Source organism: Macaca thibetana, chromosome 1 (assembly GCF_024542745.1).
Source record: "Macaca thibetana thibetana isolate TM-01 chromosome 1, ASM2454274v1, whole genome shotgun sequence".
Lineage (NCBI taxonomy): Eukaryota > Metazoa > Chordata > Mammalia > Primates > Cercopithecidae > Macaca > Macaca thibetana.
In genome coordinates this window covers 137,179,934-137,200,684 of record NC_065578.1, presented here as the reverse complement: position 1 = coordinate 137,200,684, position 20,751 = coordinate 137,179,934, and the positions used below count along the sequence as shown (strand labels likewise).

The following is a 20,751-nucleotide window of genomic DNA, read 5'->3' as shown; positions in this document are numbered from 1 at the left end:
GTGGCCCAATCTCAGCTCACTGCAACCTCTGCCTCCCAGGTTCAAGTGATTCTCCAGCCTCAGCCTCCTGAGTAGCTGGGATTACAGGCACGTGCCACTGTGCCCAGCTAATTTTTGTATTTTTAGTAGTCAGGCTGGTCTCAAACTCCTGACCTCGTGATCCATCCGCCTCGGCCTCCCAAAGTGCTGGGATTACAGGCGTGAGCCACTGCGCCTGGCCACTGAGCCACCTTTTCTAAAAATTGGCATGAAATAGATAACATATATACAGTCACCTTAAACAGGTTGCTCACATTCTCTCCTCAGTTGAGGACCACGGAGCAAAGGCCCGAGGCTGGTCTGACACTCGTGGGGAGGGTAGCAGGGGTCCAGTTGTTTGCGTTGTCCCAGCATGAGGAGCCTCCAGTCTGGTTGAGCCCAGCCCCACAGACCCATCATAGCTTGGTTTATATGTATCTGTGTAGCAAGCCAAGGAGGTCTTGGTTGAACCTAGTGGTTATTAGAGGTACAGGGGTGGGGGACCATATCAGCAGTTTCCACTTTATTCTGAAGAGAGTGGGATTTCTGGGACAGTCATGGTTTGAAAAGCTTGCTCAGCAGCCTTGTGGGGAATGGAGGAAAGGAGGCCAGGAGGTGTGGCCTCTGTGGTCACACAGAAGAAAAATTGTGGGACCTGAATCATGGCAGTAGCAAATGAGATAAAGCCACTAGCAATCCAGGACGTGAGTCTATGGTGACCAAGGACCAAGTAGATGTGGCAGAGGAGACTCCCAACCTATAACAGGAGGGGGTCCAGATTTCAAGGGAGAAGACATCAGGTTCTGTCTGAGTGATGGGGTGCCTGTGGGAAATCTGGGAGAAGTTATGGCTGGAAACTCTGGGAAGATGTTTGGGTCGGAGGAACCATGGCCTTGGGTAACATCAGCACAGCATATAGTTGGTACCTGGAGCCATCGGGGGAAGAGGCCATCATCAGATGATATAGGAGAAGGACACTTGTGAAGCCCTTTGGAGACGTCCGCCAGAACCTCTCCAGAGAGAGATTGTTGTGTAACAAATTCTCTCAACTTGGTGGCTTAAACACCAGGCATTTATTGTCTCACCATTCCTATAGATGAAGAATCCAGAAACAGTTTAGCTGCATGGTTCTGGCTCGGGGTTTCCCATGAGGTTGCCATGAAGATGTCGGCCAGGGCTGCAGTCAGCTGAAGGCTTACCTGGGGCCCGAGGATCCACCTGCAGGATTCACTCACATGGCTGTTGGCTGAAGGCTTCAGCTCCTTTGGCTCTTGGCAGAAGGCATGAGATCCTCCCTGAATGGACCTTCAGAAGGCAGCTGCAGACCCACAACTTTTACTCAAGAGAGGAAGTCAGGGCTTAAAAGAGAAATCTGTGAATTGTCCAAATAGAAGTAACACTTGATGTCACAAAAACAAATGTCACAGAAAGAGAGAGACTGATTCTGACTTTATTTAAAAGTCTGGGGCCAGGTGCGGTGGCTCACACCTGTATTCCCAGCACTTCGGGAGGCCGAGGCAGGTGGATCACCTGAGGTCAGGAGTTTGAGACCAGCCTGGCCAACATGGCAAAACCCCGTCTCTACTAAAAATACAAAAATTAGCCTGGCATGGTGGTGTGTACCTGTAATCCCATCTACTAGGGGGCTGAGGCAGGAGGATTGCTTGAACCTAAGAGGTGGAGGTTGCAGTGAGCCGAGATCGCGCTGCTGCATTCCAGCCTGGGAGACAGAGCGAGACTCTGTCTCAGAAAAAAAAAAAAGAAAAAAAAGAAGTTTGGGCCAGCCGCAGTGGCTCACACCTGTAATCTCAGCACTTTGGGAGGCTGAGGTGGGGATTGCTTGAGCCCAGGAGTTCAAGACCAGCCTTGGCAATATGGTGAAACCCCACCTCTACAAAAAATACAAAAACAATTAGCCAGACATGGTGGCGCACGCCTATAGTCCCAGCTACTCGGGAGGCTGAGGTGGGAGGATCACCTGAGCCTGGGGAGGTCGAAGTTGCACTGAGCCGTGATTGTGCCAGTGTACTCCAGCCTGGGCAACAGAGTGAGATCCTGTCTCAAAAAATACATATATTTTTTGATATTTTGCTCATTGTGATTTTTTGGTGCTAATTTTCACTTAAAAATGTTAAATTAAAATATTGTTTATCTTGATTACTGAATTCTTTGATGCCCTCTTAGATTTTGCATCCAAGGTGAGTACACCACTCACCCCACCTGGGCCCAGTCCTAGGGAGAGCAGAGGGCCCCAGCTGGGGCCTGGGAGAATAGCAGGAAAGTGAGAAAACAAAGTGGAGAGAGAAAAGGGTTTCAGAAAGAAGGCATGGTCAATGAAGACACTGCAGCGGAGATGGGACCGTTCCTTCCTCTACCTTTGCCACGTTACTCTGGTTTCTTCTTAATTTATCAAAGGTGGGAGGAGAATTTAGAACTTCCTAGAGTCCGGCCTCAGGCAGTGAGAGAGATTTCCAGGCAGATCCCCAGGGTGCTTTGTGGCTTTGATTCCTGCCTCCCAGAGGTTGCAGCACTATCTATAGAGCAGAGCGCCCTGTAAGAAAATCATTTTTGAGGAGGGGGAAAAAGTCAACCCTGAAGCTTCAAATGGTGTCACCTCTCTTCAGAAGGACCATGAATGCGAGTAAACTGGGCACAGCGGCTTACATCTGTAATCCCAGCGCTTTTGGAGGCCAGGGCGGGAGAATCCCTTTAGCCCAGGAGTTCAAGATCAGCCTGGCCAACATAGTGAGACCTTGTCTCTAAAAACAAAATAAGATAAAAAATAAAAGAATAGGAGTGAATGAGGAACCCTGTGGCTCCCTGATCCCCATTTAAGGCTCAGTGTGCAGCGTTTGCATCTACCCGGGCTAGATCTCCTTGTTGCCACACATGTTCTATTTCTACCCTCAAAACAATAGAGGACTTTGGAAGGGAAACTGAGGCCAAAACGCACAAACTAATTCATCCAAGGCCTTGCAGTGTGACTGCTGTGTCAACAGGGTCAGGGTGTCCCACTGGGATTTGAACCCACGCCCCCTGACCAGTCTAGGCTGCACCTTTGGCCCCTTAATCTCATGGATAAACAATCTCCTAATCCTAGTAGATGGGCTACTTCTGGGCAGCAGGCTAATCCCATCCACAGTTCATTCATGCAATCCACATCTACTGAGCACCTATCCATCATCAGCCACCTCAGAGCTGGGGATACAAAGCCCGGGTGTTTAGTTAACAGGATGATAGTGGACAGGATAGAAGTGTGGCTGGGCCCAGGCCATGCTAATGTGGATTTCCATTAGCTTCCCACTGAGCAGTTGATTTCAGATTTTCCTTCTTTTGGGGTCGGAGGCCCTTCCACGTTGACTGAACAGATGCAGCCCTGCCACCGGCTGAGCAGTGGGCCTGGAGAAGGCCCTGGCACAGGGACGCACAGGTATAATCCTGGGTATAATCCCTTTAGACCTGCCTCTACTCTTGCCTCATTGCAGGAGGGCTGAGTCACAGCCTTGCTTGCAAAGCAAGTGGCATTCTTGCCACCCTAAAGGACACTGGCCCCAGTTAACGTGACCTGGCTTTGAAAGACCATTGATGAACCAGTGCGCAGGACACCTAAAGAAATAAGACTGGGATGGCCAGACGCAGTGGCTCACACCTGTAATCCCAGAACTTTGGGAGGCCGAGGTGGGCGGATCACCTGAGGTCAAGTGTTCAAAACCAGCCTGGCCAACATGGTGAAATCCTGTCTCTACTAAAAATACAAAAAAATTAGCTGGGCGTGGTGGCAGGCACCTGGAATCCCAGTTACAGGAGCCTGAGACAGGAGCATCACCTGAACCTGGGAGGCGGAGGTTGTAGTGAGTCGAGATCATGCCATCGCACTCCAGCCTGAACAACAAGAGCGAAACTCCATTTCAAAAACAAACAAACATAAATTAGCCGGACGTGGTGGCGCACGCCTGTAATCCCAGCTACTTGGGAGGCTGAGGCAGGAGAATCCCTTGAATCCAGGAGGCAGAGGTTGCAGTGAGCTGAGATCGTGTTGCTATGCTCCAGCCTGGGTGACAAAGTGAGACTCTGTCTCAAAAAAATATATGTATATGGCTGGGCACGGTGGCTCACGCCTGTAATCCCAGCACTTTGGGAGGCTGAGGTGGGCGGATCGAGGTCAGGAGATCTAGACCATCCTGGCTAACATGGTGAAACTCCATCTCTACTAAAAATACAAAAAAATTAGCTGGGCGTGGTGGCGGGCGCCTGTAGTCCCAGTTACTCAGGAAGCTGAGGCAGGAGAATGGTGTGAACCCGGGAGTTGGAGCTTGCAGTGAGCCGAGATTGTGCCACTGCACTCCAGCCTGGGTGACAGAGCAAGACTCCGTCTCAAAAAAAAAAAAAAAAAAAAAAGTATATATATTCATAGACTAGCACCAGTAAGGGCCTATTTGTGAATGTCCCGGGGAGATCATTTGAGATTCAAGCAAAGGTCAATATGCAAAGACTTTATACAATTTCAAAAAATTAAGAAATGCAAATGCCTCACAAAACAAGAAAGGTCAAATGATGGTGCATACACAAAGAAAACTGTTATATAGTCATTAAAAACCACATGTGGAAGAATTTTACATGCCATAAAGAAAGCTCATACTACGCAATTTCAAATCAAAAAGGAACAGATATCATCACTCATAATATATGATTTCAGTTAATATGCACAGAAAAGCAAACAAACAAGGATATTTACCAAAGTATTAACAATGACTGAGTTGAGGACATCTGGGTGATTTTTAGCTTCATCTTTATATTCTTTATGTATTTTCCAGAATCTCTGAAAACTTTTTAAAAATAATCAGAAAAATTTTTATTCTATTTTATTTTTAATGCACAAACTCTGAAGTCTCGACAGATAAATTCCGCCAATAACCTACCTAACCTACCTACTTAGAAGCTTAGGCAAGTTATTTAACCACTCAGACACTCCGTTTGATCAACCATGAGATGTGAGAACATTAACTCCATGAAGTGTGGGCATGGAGAATGAAGTAAGGCACCAGCACCTGTGGTCCAGACCCCACCCGCCACACACTTTAAGCTAGAGGGGATGCCTAGGGGAAGAGTCCTATCATCCCTTGGGATGTCTTAGAATTTTTAGTTTATTTATTTCTTTCTTTTTTTGTTTTGAGTGGAGTCTCGCTCTGTCGCCCAGGTTGGAGTGCAGTGGCGAGATCTCGGCTCACCGCAACCTCAGCCTCCCGAGTTCAAGCAATTCTCCTGCCTCAGACTCCCGAGTAGCTGGGATTACAGGCATGTGCCACAACGCCTGGCTAATTTTTCTATTTTCAGTAGAGACGGGGTTTCTCCATTTTGACCAGGCTGGTCTTGAGCTCCTGACCTTATGATCTGCTCGCCTCGGCCTCCCAAAGTGCTAGGATTATAGGCGTGAGCCACCGCGCCTGGCCGGAATTTTGAGTTTCTAAAGGAAGTACTTCTTGGCTGTATAAGCTGTCTTCACAAACCCACACATTCAAAGAAATTTCCTTCTGAGCACGCCAATGAAAGAGTATTCGTGAAAAAGGTCTTGCACAAGAAAGTGGTCAAGCAATGTGCAAGGATGGGGGATAGTTACCGGGAAGAATTGTGTGAGGTCTCTCCGGGTCCCTGCCCCACCCCAGGCTGTAGCGGGGAAAGGAGGAAAGAAGAGGAAGGGGAGAAGTGGGGAAAACGGACTCAGAGGAGCCACCCACCTGCAGCTGCCCAGCCTTCTGGGCAGTGCCCTCCGGGAAGCACACAAGTAGGGGCTGGAGGCGGCCTTCGATGGACCCTGAGCCCAGGCCGGCAGCCAGCAGGGGTCGCTGCAGACATGGGAATCACGGCGCTGACAGTGCATCTGCAGCGCTGTGTTCAGGTGCTTTTGTTGAACGGCCATCTCTGCTCTAAACCCAGGGGGTGCAGAGGGTCCTCCCAGATGAAGAAACCCAGGACAAAGAGGTCAAAGGACTTGCCCAGAGTCCCTAACTGGTTAATGGAAAAACTCCTGCTCTTCTAACTTAGGTCAAACCGGAGGATTCAGACAGCGGCTTTCAGAAGCCCTGTAGGAGAGGAAGGGTTAGGGCAAGAGCTTATCAAACGTTTAAAAATTACATATTTTATAATAATTCGGCCAGGCGCCGTGGCTCACATCTATAATCCCAGCTCTTTGGGAGGCTGAGACGGGCGAATCACCTGAGCTCAGGAGTTCCAGACAAGCCTGGCCAGCCTCTCCTCTCTCTGTAGTAGAGAAACCCCGTTCTACTAAAAATACAAAAATTAGCTGGGTGTGGTGGGTGCCTGTAGTCCCATCGGGAGATTGAGGAATGAGAATCGCTTGAACTCGGGAGGCAGAGGTTGCAGTGAGCCGAGCTGGCGCCATTGCACTCCAGTCTGGGTGACAGAGTGAGACTCTCCCTCAAAAATAATAAGGGTAGTAATAATAATAATAATAATAATAAAATCAAAAATTAAAAAAAAATCTTGAGCAATGAAATGAGTGTATTTGTTTCCCAGAATCCTCAGCAGTACAGGGAAGTTTCAAAATTAGCTTTCTTGTTTTGTTACTGGTATAATAGCTATGACTTCTCAGTATTGATGTAGGCTATTCTATTTACAAAAACTTGGTAATTAAACTATGTTAAATTTAAGAATTCCTGTTCATCAAAAGACACCAATAAGAATGAAAATTCAAGCCGGAGTGTGGAAGAAGATATTCATAATTCATATATCTGACAAAGGACTTGAATCCAGAATACAGAAAAACTTCCTAAAAGTCAATAAGAGGCTGGGTGCGGTGGCTCACACCTGTAATCCCAGCACTTTGGGAGGTTGAGGCAGGTGGATCACCTGAGGTCAGGAGTCCGAGACCAGCCTGACCAATATGGTGAAACCCCGTCTGTACTAAAAATAAAAAAAATTAAGCAGGCATGGTGGGGGGCCCCTGTAATCCCAGCTACTCAGGAGTCTGAGGTAGGAGAATCTCTTGAACCCAGGAGGCAGAGGTTGCAGTGAGCTGAGATCACACCACTGCACTTCAGCGTGGGCAACAGAGCAAGACTCCAACTCAAAAACAAACAAACAAACAAAAAAGTCAGTAAGAAAAGGACAAACAGACAATTCAATGGAAAAAAAATGGCAAAAAAAAAAAAAAAACCTCACAAAATGGGCAAAAGACTAGAATCGGCACATGGTAGAAGAGGATATCCACATGGCCAATCAACAGGAAAAAATGCTTGGCTCCATTAGTCATCAGGGAAATGCAAGTTAATACAGGATGTGGCCGGGCAGGTTGGCTCATGCCTCTATTCTCAGTGCTTTGGGAGGATGAGGTAGGAGGATTGCTTGAGCCCTTCAAGATCAGCTTGGGCAACAACATAGTGAGATGAAATCTCTAATCACACACAAACACACACACTCCCACTCTTTTTTTTATATATATATATATATACATATATATATATAAATATATATATACACATATATATATAAAATATATATATACACATATATATATAAATATATATATACACATATATATATAAATATATATATACACATATATATATAAATATATATATACACATATATATATAAATATATATATACACATATATATATAATATATATATATACACATATATATAAATATATATATACACATATATATATAAATATATATATATACACATATATATATACACACACATATATAAAATATATATATACACATATATATATAAATATATATATACACATATATATATATAAATATATATATATATATATGTGGCTGAGATCAAGATGGTTGTGAGACTCGGCACCTTCCTCAAGAATGCCTGGGCCAAGGAGCCAGTGTGGGTGGTCTCCTTCATCATTGGGAGCCTCACTGTAATTCTGCCCCCACTCAGCCCCTACACCAAGTACTCCATCATGATCAGTGAGGCCACACCCTACAACTATCCAGTGCCCATCCGTGATGATGGGAACATGCAGACACGTGCAGCCACCTCCAGGGCCCCCAGGGCCCCAGCTTGGAGTGGCTGAAGAAAATGTGAGCACCTCCACTGACAGAAGAGGCCCCTCCCATGGCTCCCAATAAAAATGTGAAAACCAACAACAACAACAACAAAACAACAACAACAAAAATATATGTATATATGTCTATCAAGTGTTGCTACTTCTCCCAGTATCTCCTGAAGCTGAATATTTACATATCCTGTGGCCAGCATAGGTATATACTCAACAGAAATATGTTCGTGTGTGGTAGTTAATATTAAGTGTCAACTTGATTGTGGCCGGGTGCAGTGGCTCACACCTGTAATCCCAGCACTTTGGGAGAAGGCCAAGGCAGGCAGATCACTTGAGACCAGGAGTTTAAGACCAGATTGGTCAACATGGCCAACCCCATCTCTACTAAAAATACAAAAATTAGCCAGGTGTGGTGGTGCGCACCTGTAGTCCCAGCTACTCAGGAGACTGAGGCAGGAGAATTGCTTGAATCAGGGAGGTGAAGGTTGCAGTGAGCCAAGATCACGCCACTGCACCCCGGCCTCTTAAACTCTGTCTAAAAAAAAAAGTGTCAACCTGATTGGATTGAAGGATGCAAAGTATTGTTTCTGGGTGTTTTTTTGTTGTTGTCACAGTGGTACCAGAGATTAACATTTGAGGCAGTGGACTGGGAGAGGCAGATCCACCCCCAATCTGGGTGGGCACCATCCAATTGGCTGCCAGTCAGTGCAGCTAGAAATAGCAGGCAGAAGAAGATGGAAGGGCAGACTTCCTGAGTCTTCAGGCCTTCATCTTTCTCCTGTGCTCGATGCTTCCTGCCTGGAACATCACACTCCAAGTTCTTTGGTTTTTGGACTATTGGACTTACACTGGTGGTTTGCCAGGGGCTCTTGGGCCTTTGGTCACAGACTGAAGGCTGCACTGTCAGCTTCCTGACTTTTGAGGTTTTGAGACTCAGACTGAGCCACTGCTGGCTTCCTTGCTCCTGAGCTTGCAGAGAGCCTATCATAGGACTTTACCTTGTGATCTTGTGAGTCAGTTCTCCTTAATAAACTTCCTTTCATATATACATACATCCTATTAGCTCCATCCCTCTAGTTCTGTCCCTGACTAATACAAGGTGTTGATCAAAAGCAAGTTCTAGAATGTTCAGGCTGACTCTGGGCACAGTGCCTATGGGTTAGTCCTCCTCCGCAAGGAGGAACACCAGTTCAGTAAAATTGCTAGACAGAGAGAGAGAGAGAGAATGTTCCATAGCAGCACCATTAATAATACCCCCAAACTGGGAATTATCCAAATGTCCATCAACAGTAGAGTGGATGAATTGGGGCACACTAGAATACTATAAAGCAACGAACATGAATGAATGACCACTACTCATGAATGAATGAAACAGTATGCGGAATCCCACATACATAATATATGCAAAAGAAAACTTGCATTCTCTCAGATTCCATTTATACAAGTCAGGATAATGGTACCCTTGGAAGGTGGTGACCAGAAGCGGTCTCCAGGGCTTTAGAGTTCTTATAATGTTCCGTTTCTTGATCTGGATGCTGGTTACACAGTTCATTTGTTAAAAAAAAAAAAAAAAAAAAATCACATTGTACATTATGATTTATTCATTTTCATACTGTATGTATCTTATATTAATACAATTTTTTTTTTTTTTTTTTTTTTTTTTGAGACGGAGTCTCGCTCTGTCGCCCAGGCTGGAGTGCAGTGGCGCGATCTCGGCTCACTGCAAGCTCCGCCTCCCGGGTTCACGCCATTCTCCTGCCTCAGCCTCCCGAGTAGCTGGGACTACAGGCGCCCACAACCGCGCCCGGCTAATTTTTTGTATTTTTAGTAGAGACGGGGTTTCACCGTGGTCTCGATCTCCTGACCTTGTGATCCGCCCGCCTCTGCCTCCCGAAGTGCTGGGATTACAGGCGTGAGCCACCGCGCCCGGCCATTAATACAATTTTTAAGACATCATTAAGGAAATGGAAAGCTGAGAGTAGGAGGAGATATTTGCAACACATAAAAAATATCACTTAGGTCCTTGCCTTTACTCTAAATTAAGGGGCCAGGCGCCGTGGCTCATGTCTATAATCCCAGCACTTTGAGAGGCCAAGATGGGCAGATCACCTGAGGCCAGGAGTTCAAGACCAGCCTGGCCAACAGAGTGAAACCCTGTCTCTACTAAAAATACAAAGAAAAATTAGCCAGGAGTGGTGGGGCGTGCCTGTAGTCGCAGTTTCTTGGGAGGCTGAGGCATGAGAATCACTTGAACCCTGGAGGCAGAGGTTACAGTGAGCCAAAATCACGCCACTGCACTCCAGCCTGGGCAACAAAGAGAAACTCCGTCTCAAAAAAAAAAAAAGAAAGAAAAAGAAATTAAGGACTTTTTTTTTTTTCTTATAATCTCTTCATCTTTCTGTATAAATTTTATGTGTTTCTACAGACATATGTAATTTGAAAATAAATTACTCTTTGATTTATGGAATATGTTTCTCCCCATTACAAACTTCTAAATGGAGATGAGTGGAACTTTTGCTATTTCTCTGGAGAAAAATCTCAAATTATTTATGTCGCCCTTGCTTTTTTTCCCCCTGTGGCTAAAAGATTTTGTAGTTATATTTTTTAAGCTCTTCATTTCCCCCCGATATTCTTCATTTCTCTCTCCCCTACATCTCTCTCTTTCTTTCCTTTTTTTTTTTTTTTTTTTTTTTTTTTTTTTTGAGACAGAGAGTCTTGCTTTGTCGCCCAGGCTGGAGTGCAATGGTGTGATCTGAGCTCACTGTAACCTCCGCCTCCTGGGTTCAGTGATTCTCCTGTCTCAGTCTCCCGGTAGCTGGGGTTACAGGCACTTGCCACCACACCCAGCTAATTTTTGTATTTTTGGTAGAGACGGAGTTTCACCATGTTGGCCAGGATGGTCTTGAACTCCTGACCTCAGGTGATCCACCCACCTCGGTCTCCCAAAGTGCTGGGATTACAGGTGTGAGTCACCATGCCTGGCCTCTCCCCCACATCTTCACAAAACTGCTGGGAAGTCAGGAGAGGATGCCTGCTGTCAGCATCACCCTCCTTGATGGGACGTAAGGAGAAACTGAGACCTTCAGTTCAGCACCATGATCTGGAGGGTATGAATGTGAGGAAGAGGAAGAGAGGGGAAAACTAGCCTTCCTAGCCGTCGAACTCAGCCTTTTCCAAGGCCATACACCACCTTCTACTATTACTTTATTATTTATTTATTTATTTTTGAGACAGGGTCTCACTCTGTTACCCAGGCTGGAGCGCAGTGACGCAATTATAGCTCACTGCGGCCTCAACCTCCCCAGGCTCAGGTGATCCTCCCACTCAACCTCCTAAGTAGCTGGGACTATATGCGCACCACCATGCCTGGCTAATTTTGTTTTTTGGTTTCTTTTAGTAGAGACAGGGTTTTGCCCTGTTGCCCAAGCTGGTTTCAAACACCTGGGCTCAAGGGATTTGCCTGCCTCGGGCTTCCAAAATGCTAGGATTACAGGCATAAGCCACCGTGCCTGGTTCTGTTAGTATTTTTATAAACAGCATCTAGGACAAGTGAGCAAGTGACAACAAATCTCGCCAGGTGACACCCCCAGCCAGCCAGCCCGTTCCGCAGTCAGGCGCACCGAGGCATCCTTACTGAGCCTTGAACACAGCAGTGACCCTAATAGGCCTTTGCCATGAAGCCCACATTCCAAAAGCCTCCAGGGAAACCAGATAATGGGGAGGAAGAAAACAGGGTGATGAAAGGGAGCAACTAGGGAGGGCTCACTGAGGAGGTGACTTGAGAATGAACAGTGCAAAAAAGGACTGGGAAGGTAGTTCCAGACAGAGGGAGCAAGGGGCGGGGTTGAGAAAGGGCTTGGCGTGGTTCACAATAAGGATAGAGCAGGAGGCGAGGGCCAGGGACCACAGGAGGAAACCCAGGCCGTGGTGAGGCTCTGACCTTGACAGCCATAGGCAACCACTGAGGAGCTTCAAGCAAAAGAGTGACAAGGTCTGATTTGCATTAAAAATAACAATCAAACCAGGCGCAGTGGCTCACACCTGTAATCTCAACATTTTGTGAGGCCAGGGCCGGTGGATCACTTGAGGTCAGGAGTTCGAGACCAGCCTGGTCAACATGGTGAAATCCCACCTCTACTAAAAATACAAAAATTATCCAGGCATAGTTGTGTGCACCTGTAATCTCAGCTACTTGGGAGTCTGAGGCAGGAAAATCGCTTGAACCTTGGAGGCAGAGGTTGCAGTGAGCTGGGATCAGGCCACTGCACTCCAGCCTGGGCAACAGTGAGAATCCATCTCAAAACAAACAAATCAAATGGATAAACAAAATGTAGTCTATTCATACAATGGAATATTATTCAGCCTTAAAAAGAAAGGAAATCCTGGCCAGGTGCGGTGGCTCACGCCTGTAATCCCAGCACTTTGGGAGGCCAAGGCAGGCGGATCACAAGATCAGGAGTTCGAGACCAGCCTGGCCAACATAGTGAAACCCCGTCTCTACTAAAAATACAGAAATTAGGCCAGGCACAGTGGCTCACGCCTGTAATACCAGCACTTTGGGAGGTCCAGGTGGGTGGATCATGAGGTCAGGAGTTCAAGACCAGCCTGGCCAAGATGGTGAAACCCCATCTCTACTAAAAATATAAAAATTAGCTGGGCGTGGTAGTGCTCCTGTAGTACCAGCTACTCGGGAGGCTGAGGCAGGAGAATCACTTGAACCTGGGATGCAGAGTTTGCAGTGAGCTGAGATCCTGCCACTGAGCTCCAGCCTGGGCAACAGAGTGAGACCTGTCTCAAAGAAAACAAAAGATACATCATTTTTTTCAACAACAAGATTTTAAAATCCACAGGACAACAAGGCAGGGTGCAGTGGCTCATGCCTATAATCCCAGCGCTTTGGGAGGCCAAGGTGGGTGGATCATTTGAGGCCAGGAGTTCAAGACCGTCCTAGGAAACATATCAAGACTCCGTCTCTACAAAAAATAAATAACTAAATAAATATTAGCCAGGTATGGTGGTGCACATCTGTAGTCCCAGCTACTCAGGAGGCTGAAGTGAAAGGATCACCTGAGTCTAGGAGTTTGAGGTTGCAGGGAACTATGACGGCACCTTTGTATTCCAGCCTGGATGACAGAGCAAGACTCTGTCTCGAAAAAAAAAAAAAAAACCGACAGGCAAGGCCACTGCAAGTCCCCAAGTCCAGTCATGGGGTCTGAGGGTGCCTGGCCTCAGACCCCATGACCCTTCAGCTCTCTTTCCAGTGGAGCCTGGCTCAGTGAGCTGCATTTCCTCCTGACTCCCGGGGGGCGTTGTCTAATGGTAGAGGGCGACATTCCAGTCCCTGAGCACAGGAAGGCGCCAGGCACCGTGATGTGTGCTTTAGGGAAATCATCTGCAGAGTTTCAGAAACCATCATATGAGGCAGGACCTGTGTCCTATAAATTGCAAACAAGGGAGCTGAGGCTTGGAGAGGTTGAATGGGCTGTGAGCCTCTGCTCTCTGTAGCTAGGTCCCAGTGGTCAGCCCATGCTGCTGTGCCCTGGGGTAGGCACAAGGTGGACTCTGATTGCAGGTGGGCTGAACACAAAGCCACCAGTCCACAGTAGGGAGAAGCTCTTGGTTCCCAAGGGGTGGGAGGAAGCTCAGGAAAGGGAAGCTGGCCTCGGTAGGACTCTAGGACCACCCTTCAGAGGGGGAGCCCCACTGACGCCAGCTTGGACCAGAGCAGGGTCGGTGGCAAGGAGGCCGCAGGCAGAACGGAAGCTTGTGGACTCAGAGTTGGAAGGCCTCGGCCTCGCCCCGGCTCTGCCCTCTCTGACCTGCGTGCCCTTGGGCTGCTTACTTAATATTTGTCAGCTTTGGTTTCCTCACCTGTAAAATGGGGATGATAACAGTATCTATGTTGAAGGGTTGCAGTGCAAAGCAAATGAGATAAGGCATTTGAGCAGTGTTTTATTCAGATTGTGTATTGGAGGAGGCTTGGGAGAGTCCGAGGGAGATTATGGGGGGAACCCAGCAGCAAAACTTCGCCACCTCAGCCAGCCCTGGGCACTGGCTCTAAGTAGGAGAGGATTTATTTATACATCGCTGTGTGGCATGGAAATGCTATTTCTTCTTAAGAACCTTGTCATTTGGCCTCCATGTTTTGCCTGGGTTGGGAGATAGCTTTTAAAACCCAGGGCTCAATTCACCTCCCCAGTGACCTCGCTTCACTCCACCAGATGGAATGCCACACCTCCATCCACTCTCCTGATGACTGCACTTCATTACTGCACGTTGTGTGTGTACAACAACTGCAGTCACATCATCGCCACCTGCTCTTGCTAGGAGATTCTCTCAGTGAGGGAGGCATCCCGGGCTGGTATAGAGCAGAGCACAGAGCAGGTGCTCCGCAGGCACTTGTTGAATAAAATTGAAGTAAATCATCATGATATACATATTCCAACAAAAAAGCCCTAACTTTTTTTACTATTCTAAAAGTGTATCCGGGCCAGGTGTGGTGGCTCACACCTGTAATCCCAGCACTTTAGGAGGCCGAGGCAGGTGGATCACCTGAGGTCAGGAGTTCAAGACCAGCCTGGCCAACATGGTGAAACCCCATCTCTACTAAAAATACAAAAATTAGCTGGGCGTGGTGGTGCATGCTTGTAATTCCTGCTACTTGGGAGGCTGAGGCAGGAGAATTGCTTGAACCTAGGAAGCAGAGGTTGCAGTGAGCTGAGACTGAGATCACACCACTGCACTCCAGCCTGGGTGACAGAGCGATCATAGAAAGCTTAGAATAACATATAAGATTGGGAAGAGGGCAAAACAATCCACTTTCATACTGCCGAGGAAAATTTTGGGAAACACTAACCTGTATTTTCCTTCTTGTCATTTTTTCCTAGGCATAATCTTTGTTTTTGCATTAATGATTTTACAATCTCTACAAAAATTTTATGTCCTTCCTCTTCTGACAACAGGTACAATATTTCATTCTTGTATCTCAGAATCATTTCCATCTTTTTTCCCACTTGACTCAGTTAAGAGCTATCCATTTTTCCAAAATTCCTATTTCTATATAGTGATATAAAAATTAATGCCTGCAAACTTTCATCAGTGAATGCTTTTGTCAATACAATCTTACACAGAACTCCAATATAGAAAAATATAACAGTGATTATCTGTCTATTTATCTATCCATATTTTTAATAGAGATGAGGTCTCACTATGTTGCCCAGACTGGTCTCGAACTTTGAGACTCAAAAGATCCTCCTGCCTCAGCCTCCCAAAGTGCCTAACAGTTATATTTTATTCAAATAAATATACTTTGGGAGTCTAAGGTTTGATGCTCACTTTGATCATGTCGGTCAGTATGTGCCCTGAGTCTCTTCGCACGAAGACAAAACTGGAGCATGGAGCCGCGGAGGCCCACCTTACAGCCTCATCCTCCTGCGCAACCACAGAAACACGGCCCCCGAAATCGTGCTGCCACAGCACAGGGGCTGGCCTGAAGGATCTGTCAACTCCTCGGAAGCTGGGTGGACGAGTCTCCTCCCCATACCTTGCTGTGCCCACTCAGGACTTCCAGGCAGTTCTAGGAGCCCCGCTAACTACACCTACGTGAATGGAGCTGGGGAGGAAGGACGCCTCCTGGACCCCATCTGCCTAAACACTAAGGATGATCTGGGGAGATGAACCTAGAACAAAAGCAGCCACTTTTCCTCTGAATTTCCAGGGTGAGGGCTGGGATTTTGTCCTCCTCTTCCCCTAGCCTTGTGTTTCTGTGTTTTCTAGATGCAGACTCTGGGCAGAGGTCTCTTTTGCCTGCCTGGTCTAAGAGCAGCTCAGGTTGGGCGTAATAACCGAGTTGAATCCTAATGTCAACACGTACATTTCCCACCAAGGAGAAATGCAGGAGCCAGTCACAAATAAATATGTCAGAGCTACACACAGCACAGCTATATATGCCCCCAGATTTATTTTTTTATTTTTATTTTTATTTTTGAGGTGGAGTCTGGCCCCGTCACCCAGGCTGGAGTGCAGTGGTGTGATCTTGGTTCACTGCAACTTCTGTCTCCTGGGTTCAAGCAATTCTCATGCCTCAGCCTCCCAAGTAGCTGGGATTACAGGCACCCACAAGCATGCCTGGCTAATTTTTGTATTTTTAGTAGAGATGGAGTTTCACCGTGTTGGCCAGGCTGGTCTCAAACTCCTGACCTCAGGTGATCCGCCCACCCCGGCCTCCCAAAGTGCTGGGATTACAGGTGTGAGCCACGGCACCCGGCCCCAGGTTTATTTTTGATAACACAAAAATAAAGACATGGTTGCATACACAGATACTCAAATTCCTCTAGTGGAAAACAACAAATGATTAAGATAACGTTGTTTGTTGAGGACAGAAGTAATAACGTTATGGGATATTCAGCAAGACAGTAAATGATTTATTCACCACCTGTACAGTGAAAACTAAAGCTAAATCTGAGAATTCAAGAATCAGAAAGAACAGAGCCTAGTCCAACCCTGGCCAGCTGCACCTAATCATCAGTCTGCCACTTATGGTGTGTGGGGGAGTATAAGGATGGGGAAAGGTGGGTCTCACAGGATTTGGCCATTCAGCTACCTGCTACCCCACTGCTACCCGCTACCCCACTGCCAGGCAACACTGCCATAGCCACCACCTCCCCATCTTCCCCAGCAGTCTCTCCCTGACGGCTTTGGCTGGCATTTGCTAGTGCACAGCGCTCTCTAGTGGTTGTAGGAAGAGTCTTCCTCAGAAACGGGTAACCTTTTTAATGGTTGGCTGGTGGTGAGTGACTCAACAGAACCCCTTTCTATAGAATTGCCAATCATGTGCTCACTTCAGTTGCTCTCAGATTTTGGTAAAATAGTCCCACTCATTTTCCTCAACCACTTTCAAAGACACCCGTTTCTACAAGCAAATGTTTCAAAGCAGGTACATACACCCCAGCGAACATGTCACGTGGTCTGTTGAGAGATGGTGAATTTACTTGGAATTCCATTTGTTGTTTTATAAATACCATATTAGTACACTGGATTCATTCAACAGATATTCATGGAGCACATTTTAGGTATCCGGCACTGATAAAACAGGTCAACTCTCTGCCCTGGCAGAGCTTATTTTCTGAGGAGAGAGGGACATTTAATTTAAAAAAAAAAAAAAGTATGATAAGGGGTAATATTAAAAAAACAAAAACAAAAACAAAAAACTGTCAGGACCCGGCGCGGTGGCTCACGCTTGTAATCCCAGCACTTTAGGAGGCCACAGCGGGCAGTTCACGAGGTCAGGAGTTCAAGACCAACCTGACCAACATGGTGAAACCCTGTCTCTGCCAAAAATACAAAAATTAGCCAGGCGTGGTGGCACGCACCTGTAATCCCAGCTATTCAGGAGGGTGAGGCAGGAGAATTGCTTGAAGCCAGGAAGCGGAGCTTGCAGTGAGCAAAGATCGCGCCACTGCACTCCAGCCTGGGCGACAGAGCAAGACTCCGTCTCAAAAAAAATAAAACTGTCAGCTGGGCGTGGTGGGAGGCCAAGATGGGCGGATCACTGAGGTCAGGAGATTGAGACCAGCCTGGCCAACACAGCAAAACCCCGTCTCTACTAAAAATACAATGAATGAATGAATGAATGAATGAATGAATGAATGAATGAACAGCTGGGCATGGTAGTGGAAGCCTGTAGTCTGGGTTACTTGGGAGGCTGAGGCAGGAGAATTGCTTGAACTCGGGAGGCGGAAATTGCAGTAAGCTGAGACTGCACCCCTGCACTCCAGCCTGGGCGACAGAGCGAGACTCCGTCTCAAAAAAAACCAACCAACCAACCAACCAACCAGTCAGGAAAGAAAGTGACGGGGCTCGCGGGTTGCCATTTTAAATGGAGTGAGAGGTGAGAGAGTCTTCCCTGGGGATGTCTGGGAAAGACTGTTCCTGGAGGAGGGACAGTCAGTGCCATGCCGGGGGAGCATAGTGTGTTTGGTTGCTTCCGGAAACAGCAAGGACTGCGGTGGAGTGAGGAGGAGTAGATGAGGTCAGAGAGGGGAGAGGCGTGCAGCCTAAGAGGGGATGGCCAGTCATTGTAAGTGTGTGGGCTTGTACTCCGAGGCCGATGGAGGGCTCTGACAGATGAGTGACATCATGTGGGATGCACCCCCAAATGTTTTACTGATCAGACATGCACAATTAATGTTTGGAGACTGGAGGGCTGCAGAATAAACTCCACAAGCCCACTGTTTCCTCACTGAGGCTCACAGTTGGAAGAGGAAGCCTGTGAGCTGTCTTGAAAGATTAAGTACCGGCCGGGCGCGGTGGCTCACGCCTGTAATCCCTGCACTTTGGGAGGCTGAGGCGGGCGGATCACGAGGTCAGGAGATCGAGACCATCCTGGCTAACACGGTGAAACCCCGTGTCTACTAAAATACAAAAAATTAGCCAGGCGCGGTGGCGGGCGCCTGTAGTCCCAGCTACTCCGGAGGCTGAGGCAGGAGAATGGCGCGAACCCGGGAGGCGGAGCTTGCAGTGAGCCGAGATGGTGCCACTGCACTCCAGCCTGGGCGACAAAGTGAAGACTCCGCCTCAAAAAAAAAAAAAAAAAAAAAAAAAAGATTAAGTACCAACCTGGCAACACAGTGAGACCTCGTCTCTGCAAATAATTTTTAAAAGATTAGCTGGACAGGGTGGCACATGCCTGTGGTCCCAGCCCCAGCAGTGGAGGCTGCAGTGAGCTGTGATTGTGCCACTGCACTCTAGCATGAGCTACATAGCAAGACCTCATCTCAAAAAAAAGAAAAAAAAAAAAGCAGAACTTCAACAAGGAGAGATGGGACATGCCAGGGTAATCGCCATTCCTATGCTACTCTGTAATTGGACCAAATGATCTACTCGGTAAACTGAGGGATCCAGCACTAGGGTCTGGTGCAATACCCAACATCACACTCTGTTTTCATTGAGCATTTGTCTACAACTCCTAATTCCTTACTTTTTCGCAAGATGCTTTAAAGTCTGTTTGTCACCCCCATGCAAATTTCAGCTATGCCTCACAGCTCAATTCACAAAAGTAAACAGATACCGCAGTTTGCCAGATGAGGTCACCCAGCCCTGCACCAGCAAAGCCAAGGTTAGGATTCACAGACCACAGCTTTCACACTTGTTTCTGCACCTCTGCAAGCCTGGCATGTAAGGAGTCCCCACAGGAAAGATACCTGACTGCTCATAAAGCTTTTATTTTACATATGTTCCACTTGATCACAAGGGTGGCTCAGGGAAGGGCAGAGCGTGCTAAAAGCCCCAGGTCTTCCCAGCCTGATTTGGTTTTGATTCAGCTCTGTACACATGTGTTTGGATTAAGGTGGACAGTTCTGCTGTGCTCACTGCCTTGCCTTAGATGTGTTCTAGAGGGGCACTGCCTAATACAGGAGCTGAAAGTCACACAGGGCTATTAAGCACCTGGAATGTAGCCACTGTGAATTGACAAGTGCTGTAAGTGTAAAATACACACCAGATTTCAGACTTAGCACACAAATGTAAACTATCTCATTAATAATTTTCTATTACTTTGAAATATTTTGAGTATTTTGGGGTTAAATAAAATATATTGCTAAAATTAATTTCACTTGCTTCTTTGTTTTTTTTTTTTTTTTTTTTTTTTGAGATGAGGTCTCACTCTGTCGCCCAGGCTGGAGTTGCAGTGACGCCTTCAAAGTTCACTGCATCATTGGCCGGGCATGGTGGCTCACGCCTATAATCCCAGCACTTTGGGAGGCTGAGGCGTGCAGATCACTTGAGGTCAGGAGTTCAATACCAGCCTGGCCAACATGGTGAAACTCCATCTCTACAAAAAATACAAAAATTTGCTGGGCGTTGTGGCGCATGCCTGTAATCCCAGTTACTCGGGAGGCTGAGGCAGGAGAATCACTTGAACTCAAGAGGCAGAGGTTGCAATGAGCCAAGATTGTGCCACTGCACTCCAGCCTGGGCAGCAGAGTGAGACTCCATCTCAAAAAAAAAAAAGAAAAAAAAGAAAAAATTCACTGCAGCCTTCAACTCCTGGGCTCAAGCAATCCTCCCACCTCAGCCTCCCATGTAGCTAGAACTGCAGGCATGTACCACCACACCTGGCTAATTCTTTGTACTTTTTAATGACTGAAAAAAAAAAGTAAAATTACATTATCTGGCTCATATTACATTTCTATTGGACAATGGTGCTGTAGAGTATTCCAACAGCTTCCATTTACTGAGCAACTACAAATTTGCTAAGCACTGTGCTAGGAATCTTACATACTACTTTATTTAATCCTAACATCCCTAAAAGTAGCTACAACCCCATTTAATAGCAGGAGTAGGGGACTGATGCTCAGAAAGGCTATGGAGCTTGTCTGATGAAACACTATTAGAAAGGAAGAAAATCGGGATTTAGACCCAGATCAGAAACTCTAAAACCCTTGCCCTAAGGCTCACCACACCACATGGCCTGTATTCCAGGGAAAACCAAAGTATGACCATGCACACTCTTTCCTTCAGCTCATCAGTATTATGTGGGGGCCACCCTGAATCAATGACCTATGAATGGTTTGAGTGTAGGCTTACTTTACAGAGCATCATTAATTTAGTTTTTCTCAAAGGAAATCTCATGAAGGTGAATGCAAAGAAAAAGTAATACCAAACACACCAAGGATGAGACTAGCA

General features: G+C 46.7%; 1 protein-coding gene and 1 pseudogene across 1 annotated transcript in view; both read left to right on the top strand.

Moving 5' to 3' along the window:
* LOC126937204 (histone H3.3A) overlaps positions 1 to 20,751 on the top strand; it is a 403,313-nt gene that overhangs the window by 289,127 nt on the left and 93,435 nt on the right. The window lies entirely within an intron of this gene.
* LOC126937222 (NADH dehydrogenase [ubiquinone] 1 alpha subcomplex subunit 3-like) lies at positions 7,840 to 8,093 on the top strand (annotated as a pseudogene).